At 35.3% G+C, this 6,509-nt stretch overlaps 1 long non-coding RNA gene across 1 annotated transcript; it reads left to right on the top strand.

Annotated features, from left to right (window-relative positions):
- Positions 1-215: 215 nt before the first annotated feature.
- On the top strand, positions 216-3,220 carry LOC116565436. Its single transcript, XR_004275440.1, has 2 exons — positions 216-424; positions 1,035-3,220. It is a non-coding gene; the product is annotated as an uncharacterized LOC116565436 (long non-coding RNA).
- The last annotated feature ends 3,289 nt before the right edge of the window (positions 3,221-6,509 follow it).

Genomic DNA, 6,509 nt, shown 5'->3' with positions numbered 1-6,509 from the left:
AAAGGTGTGAGTCACCACACCTAGCAAGCTTGGTTTTCTTTTTGAGAACACAGTTATCGTGGGAAACAGTACAGCACAGTGATGACGCATGCAGGTGGATTAAAATTGCCTTAGTTCAAATGCTGACTCCATCATTTATATGTCGTGTGATGTGTGGCAGGGTACTAAATCTTTTTTGTGCCTCTGCTTCTCACTTATAAAATGGGAATACTAATTCTTATTTCTTAGAGTGTGACTACTACTCCATCGTATTTAGTATAGAAATACTAAAACAATTTTTTTCATCAAACAGGGTTCTCTGCAGCAGGGATTATGTCTTATTCAGTTTTGTGCCCTCAAGAACAGCACAGGGCCTAGCACAATAGAGATTAACACATGTTTGCTGTATGAATAAATGAAATGAAAAATGAAGCCAAAAACTAAGGTAAGAAAAATGTTCTGCCATATAGCACAATTTGCTTTACTAAACTTAAAAGCCTTTACAGGGCTTAATTTCCAGTTAGCCAGAAAGTCCATAAAACACATTTTTCAAATTAATGGAAAAGGCATTCTGTGCAATTTAGCATTGGAAACTATATTTCAAAAGTAATCCCAAAGCGTTTTCAGCTATTGCCTGATTCGATTATGAATCTTTGCTGCTCTCTAGTGGAAGAAAATGTGAAGCACACAAAGGTGTTATTCTCAATTGGCTGGAGTACCTTTTAAAAAATCAAAATTTTTCTACTCTATCTTATATGTTTTCAAAAAAAAAGTTTCAAAACTTGCATTATTAGCTCAGGTAATAAATTCTTTGCATTCATAATCTAGTCCCTTTGGGAAATCAAATTAAGTATAATGTTTCGCTTTTTTAAATTTGCCCCAGTTGTAACAAATTGCAAAATAAATAGGATATGAAAATTGGGGGGAAAAAGTCACAGGTGCAGAGTAACATTTAGAAATACAACAAATCGTAAGGGTACTTTTGTTCCACTGTTACTTAAATGTTTGTGGATAATCCCTCTGGTGTCTAACCTCAGATTTTAATCCAATTTCAGATCACAGAAGTTCCGCAGAGGAATCACAAAGAGTTCTCAATTCAATCCAGAAAATTTTCTGAGCCCTGAGAAGGCGCAAAAATTGGGAAAAGGAAGGTTAGTGTAGTATACCAAAATGAAAAATACCTCATCTCTGCATGATGGAAGGGACGTGGACACAATACCACTAAGTAAAATGGAAAGCAAACTGTGAGAATATGATTCTATTGGTGATACAAATTCAGAGACATGGGAACACAGGGAAAGAAAGCTTGCTCTAAAAATGCTTCCTAAAGTAGATGGTAGATGAACAAGCTCTTTAAGGATACTTAAATTGTCAACAAAAATAAGTTATTTCAAATAGATGGGAAAAGGTGAACTACTACACATGAGCGGAAAAGTACAGCTTGGATTTTGGAAAAGATGACTAGTCAGATATGGCTGCAGTGGCAAGTGTATTCAGAAATCAAATCAGAAATAAGGGCTAGTTCAAACTCATGGAGGGCCTCAAAATGCCATCAGGAAATCTGGACTTTGATCTATCTGCTTTGAAAAGTCATTGAAAATTTTACAAGAGGTCACAAAAAGATCCATGGTTTTAGAAAGAAATATTTTGCTATATATTAGTCCCTTCTCATCCACTGGTGATAAGAGCCACAGTAGATGCGTGAAACTCTGGGTAGTACTGAACCCACCGTACACTGCATTTTCTCAGTCTGATAACTGAGACACCTACTAAGAAACTAATGGGTAGGCAGAGTGTACAGTGAGGATACGCTGGACAAAGGAATGATTCACATCCTGGGTAAGAGAGAGTGGGATGACATGAGATTTCATTATGCTACTCAGAGCTTCGTGCAACTTAAAACATAAATTATTTCTGGAATTTTCCATTTAACAATTTTAGACTGCAATTGTGGGTAACTGAAACTGCAGAAAAGTAAAGTATGGATAAAGAGAAACTACTGTCGTTTAGAAGATAAATGGAAAAAGATAAAGCCTAAATTCAAGGAGATCAATTTGAAGGCCACTGATATCAACCAGAGAGAAAAATGTAAACCACAGCTGTAATAATGGCAATAGAGAAAAAGACACAGATATAAGATGTTTGAGAAAGAGAACCAAAGTCACTCAACAGTGGATTGATGTGGAGTGTTGGACATGAGAAGGTCCTTAGAATAAGAGAATAAGGAAGTCTCTGAGGCTTTAAGTTGAGGCAGCTAGAAAGATTTTGAAGCCAGTGTGGCAGAGATCACAGAGATGAAGACAATTTCTCATTAATTCCCATACATTGCCTACTTGCCACACATGGTTAAAGGACAAAATTGTTATAGTATTCACTGCTTAGAAATGTTTTAGTTTATTATTTAAATAAAGAGTAGGGAGATCAAAAATATGTGATTTCATACTCCAACTTATTTAAATTTACAACAAAAATCCAAAAGTCACATAATGCCTCTGTGTCTTAAGGTTTTCATTGGTAAAATAAAAGGGCTGGACCATGAGGAGTTTCTAAGGTCCATTTTAGACCTAAAGTTTATGATCTTGGGTCTTGTCATTAGTTAAGGATACGTGCTATAAGTTATATCCAGGGAGCGTCCGATAACCGGGTAGTCTAGAGTTTATGAAAGATATGGAAACTGTTCACAAATATGTAATATCTAAAGTAATGGAATGGGATTAGATAGAATTCTATAGAGGGAGATGAGAGATAAATCTTGAGGACAGATTCATGGAGAATCAGTATATCCTATCTTGTGGAATGCCACCTCTATCTATCCCGTTACCCAAGCTAGAAGAAACATAGATGTTGTCTTTGACTCCTTTCTCTTCCTTACTCTCATTCTAACACCAAATCCAACTGATAATACTTCCAATCCATCCACTTCTTTCCATGCCACTGCCATTTGTCTAACACGGGCTATCGTCATGTCTAATACAAATGATTTAAATAGCCTCTTTTTACAAATTAAATTTTTTTTAAATAAAAGTTATTTTTAAAAGTAAAACATATACATACATGGCACAAAAAAATGTTAAATTACCAAAAGGTATACAATAAAATGTATCCCCCCCCCACCCCTGAGCTGTATTGAATGGATATGCCATAATTTATTTCACTGGTTCCAATTAATGGGCACTTAGCTGATTCACAATCCTTGGCTTTTACAAATGATGTTGCAATAAACAACCTTTCATATACCTTATTTCTCACATTTGCAAATATGTCTGTGGGCTAACCTAAGTGTAAAACATATTTAATTCTCTATTTCATTGGATGGTATCTATTGACTCCATAGTATCAACAACGATTAAATAAATTAGTCTATTTCCATTTCATTTTCACTTCCTTCTTACTCCAGTACCTAATGTTAGTGAATTGTAAGATTTATCTTAGTACTTGTCTTTAAAGTTTTAAATATATTTACCTTCAATTACTTCATTTATATTTTAAATAATTTTAGCTTCTAATTATAAAAAGTGTTTACACTACCTCCCATTTTTTCTCCCCCTTCCCATCTTTTGTTTGTTGTATTATTTCCACTTTGTCAGAATTTATAAAATAAATTCCCTTCTAACTGTAATCCGCATGTTTATTTTCACCTTAATCCCACATTTAATCATACTGGTACATCACTGCCACTCTTTTTGCCATAATTTCTCTGTTTACCTGTGGTTGTTGAGGTTTTCCATCTGCTATAAAAATTCATGAAAGTTCTATTCTCTAGGTTTTTGCATAGTCGAAGATGTCTGCTACCTTTTTACTAGAAGGATAATTTATCTGGAAATGCATTTCTGGAGTCCACACTTTCTCTCCTTGAGGAATTTTAAGCATTATTTCACTGTTTTCTAGCATTGATTGTTGCTGTGGAGAAGTCTGAGCCAGTCTGAATTTGTTTTCTTACATGCAATTAGGATTTTTTGCCTCATTGCATACAAGAGTCTTAATCATGGAGGAATACTAATTTTGCTTGAATATAACATAAATGTTAACAATTTCATGTCAAGTTTTCCTAGGATACCATTTCCATACATATATCCAAGACACTTTTTGTTTCTAAAAAATATTTTTGAATTATATATTTAAGTATTACATTTAGTCCATGGAATCTATACTCATTGTTTTATATCGGTCTTCCTATCTTTCCTATCAATTATTTTTGTCCCTAATACTTCTAAATTTTTTGTGGATTCTGTTTCTTTTTTTTTTTTTTTTCTTCCTTTTTTTTTTTTTTTTTTTTTTTTTGGCTTTTCTTCATTCCATCTTCTGCATCTCCAAAGTGTTTTAAGTTATATCTAGTTTTCTCTGGGCTTCTTCCAATGAGACCTTCATTCCTATAATGGTTTTTCTGATTCTCCATTTCTTCCCTGAGCTCACTTTTCAAGTCCCTCTGTGGTCTTAGTATGTCTTCTCTGAGCCCTTGGAGTTCTTTGAGTTCATATTTACAGAGGAGTACATAATTAAGGTTTGTTGTTTTGTTTTATATTTTAATTCATGCTTGGCCAAAATTTTTATGTGATCTATGACAACTTTCTTTTCTGATAAGAGCTTTTCTTTCCCTACTTGTTTTGGTGTCTACTGTTTCTTTCATTCTTTATTTTTTTTATATACTTATATAGATCCTGTGTTAATTCCTCTTTGATTACTGCTCATGTTTGAATGTGATGAGTTTTTCTTATGATCACTATTGGCAAGAGGTTTATAAGAGGAAGGAGGTAAGACCTTCCTTTCTGCTAACCCAAGAATTTCTGGATTAGCAGAAATTCTTCCCAGTTAACAGTGACTTTCTAGTTAATATAACCCTGTGTCAACATTCTTGTTTGTTTGGTTTTTTTTAACTTCTCCAAAGTCATCAAAGACCAGTTTCTATAGCGCTGTACCCAAAGCATAGTGTCTTTCCTCCACCCTGTACCACAAATAAAATAAAATGTAAAACTCAGATATGGTCTATTAGTGTGATATTTCCCTCATTCCTACCAGTCCTGCTTCTTACTGGTATTGACTTGAGTGGGCTAGAGAGGCTTCCACTACCACCTTCCCATTATTCCAAATAAGGAATTGTTGGGTATTTTCCCAGTTTTGCTTGAGGCATACGGACGCAAGCAGTACCTCACTGTGTCTGCCTATACTCCTCTTCACCCATAACTGCTCTTGGTAATGAGCCCTCATATATTGTGATTAAGGTTTATAGGTTTCATCTGGTTTTTTAAAAACGATGGAAGTTTACATTTCTGTTTTTTGTTCTTCTTACCTTGGGTTGATTTCTGAAAGAATAGGAGGACAGTACCATCTTTACTTAGCCATTTCGAAAACAGAAATTTCTGACCAGGCGCAGTGGCTCATGCCTGTAATCCCAGCACACTGGGAGGCTGAGGTGGGCAGATCCTGAGGTCAAGAGATCAAGACCATCCTGGCCAACATGGTGAAACCCCACCTCTACTAAAAATACAAAAATTACCTGGGCATTGTGAAGCGTGCCAATAGCCCCAGCTACTTGAGAGACCAAAGCAGGAGAATTGCTTGAACCAAAGAGGCAGAGGTTGCAGTGAGCTGAGATTGTGCCACTGCACTCCAGCCTGGTGACAGAGTGAGATTTCGTCTCAAAAAAAAGAAGAAGAAGAAGAAAAGAAAGAGAACAATAGAAATTCCTATAATAAGGTCATCTTAAAAGCCCCATTTCCAATCTCTTCCTTCAATCCATTTTTCTGAATTACAACCAGCGTGATCTAAAATGCAAGTCTAATTGTGTCAGTACCCTGCAATAAATAATTTGATGACTCTGCATACTCTTAGAATAAAAGCCAAACATCTCTATGCGTCCCCCATCTACCTCTCCTGCTTCATCTATTTTTACTCAGCTCCTTCACACTCAATATTACAGCATGTTGAATTTCTTCTAGTTATTCAAACTCCCCATAATCTGTTCTGCCTCCAAGCATGTAATATGCTCTTCTCTTTGCATGGCATATACTTCTCCTGACACTGATCACTCCCATTCACTCTTAAATCTTAATAACCCTTCAGCTCTCAGCATAATAATGATGAGCTTCCATTTTTTATTATTTACAAAAGCACTGTGGTAAGCAATTTCTATGTATTAACTCATCTATTTTCATAGCTAGGCAATGAGGTGAGTGCTATAATTGTCCCTATTTTAAATATAAGAAAACTGAAGCTTTAACAGGTTATGAAACTTGTATAAGGAAACAGAACTAGTAAACGTTGTAGCTGCAACTGAACTCCAGCACTCCAAAGGCCTTATAACAACAAACTGACTATATATTTTACATTATTTATGTCACTTCTCCTTACCCTTCAGCTTTAGGTTATGTGCTCCTTCTACAGGCATCAATAGCTGTTTATACTTCTCCCGTAATAGCTCTTAACACAGTGTGTTATAATTGCATTGCTTATTTTCTTATCAGACACACCCTCCAGCATATGAATTCTCAAGGTTAAGAATTCTGTCTTATTTCCTATTGAATCCACACTGC

This window comes from Sapajus apella, unplaced genomic scaffold, assembly GCF_009761245.1.
Source record: "Sapajus apella isolate SASKATOON/1434 unplaced genomic scaffold, GSC_monkey_1.0 scaffold40, whole genome shotgun sequence".
In the NCBI taxonomy this organism is placed as follows: Eukaryota; Metazoa; Chordata; class Mammalia; order Primates; family Cebidae; genus Sapajus; species Sapajus apella.
Note: the sequence above shows the minus strand (reverse complement) of the source record. Positions and strands in the feature narration are given on the sequence as shown.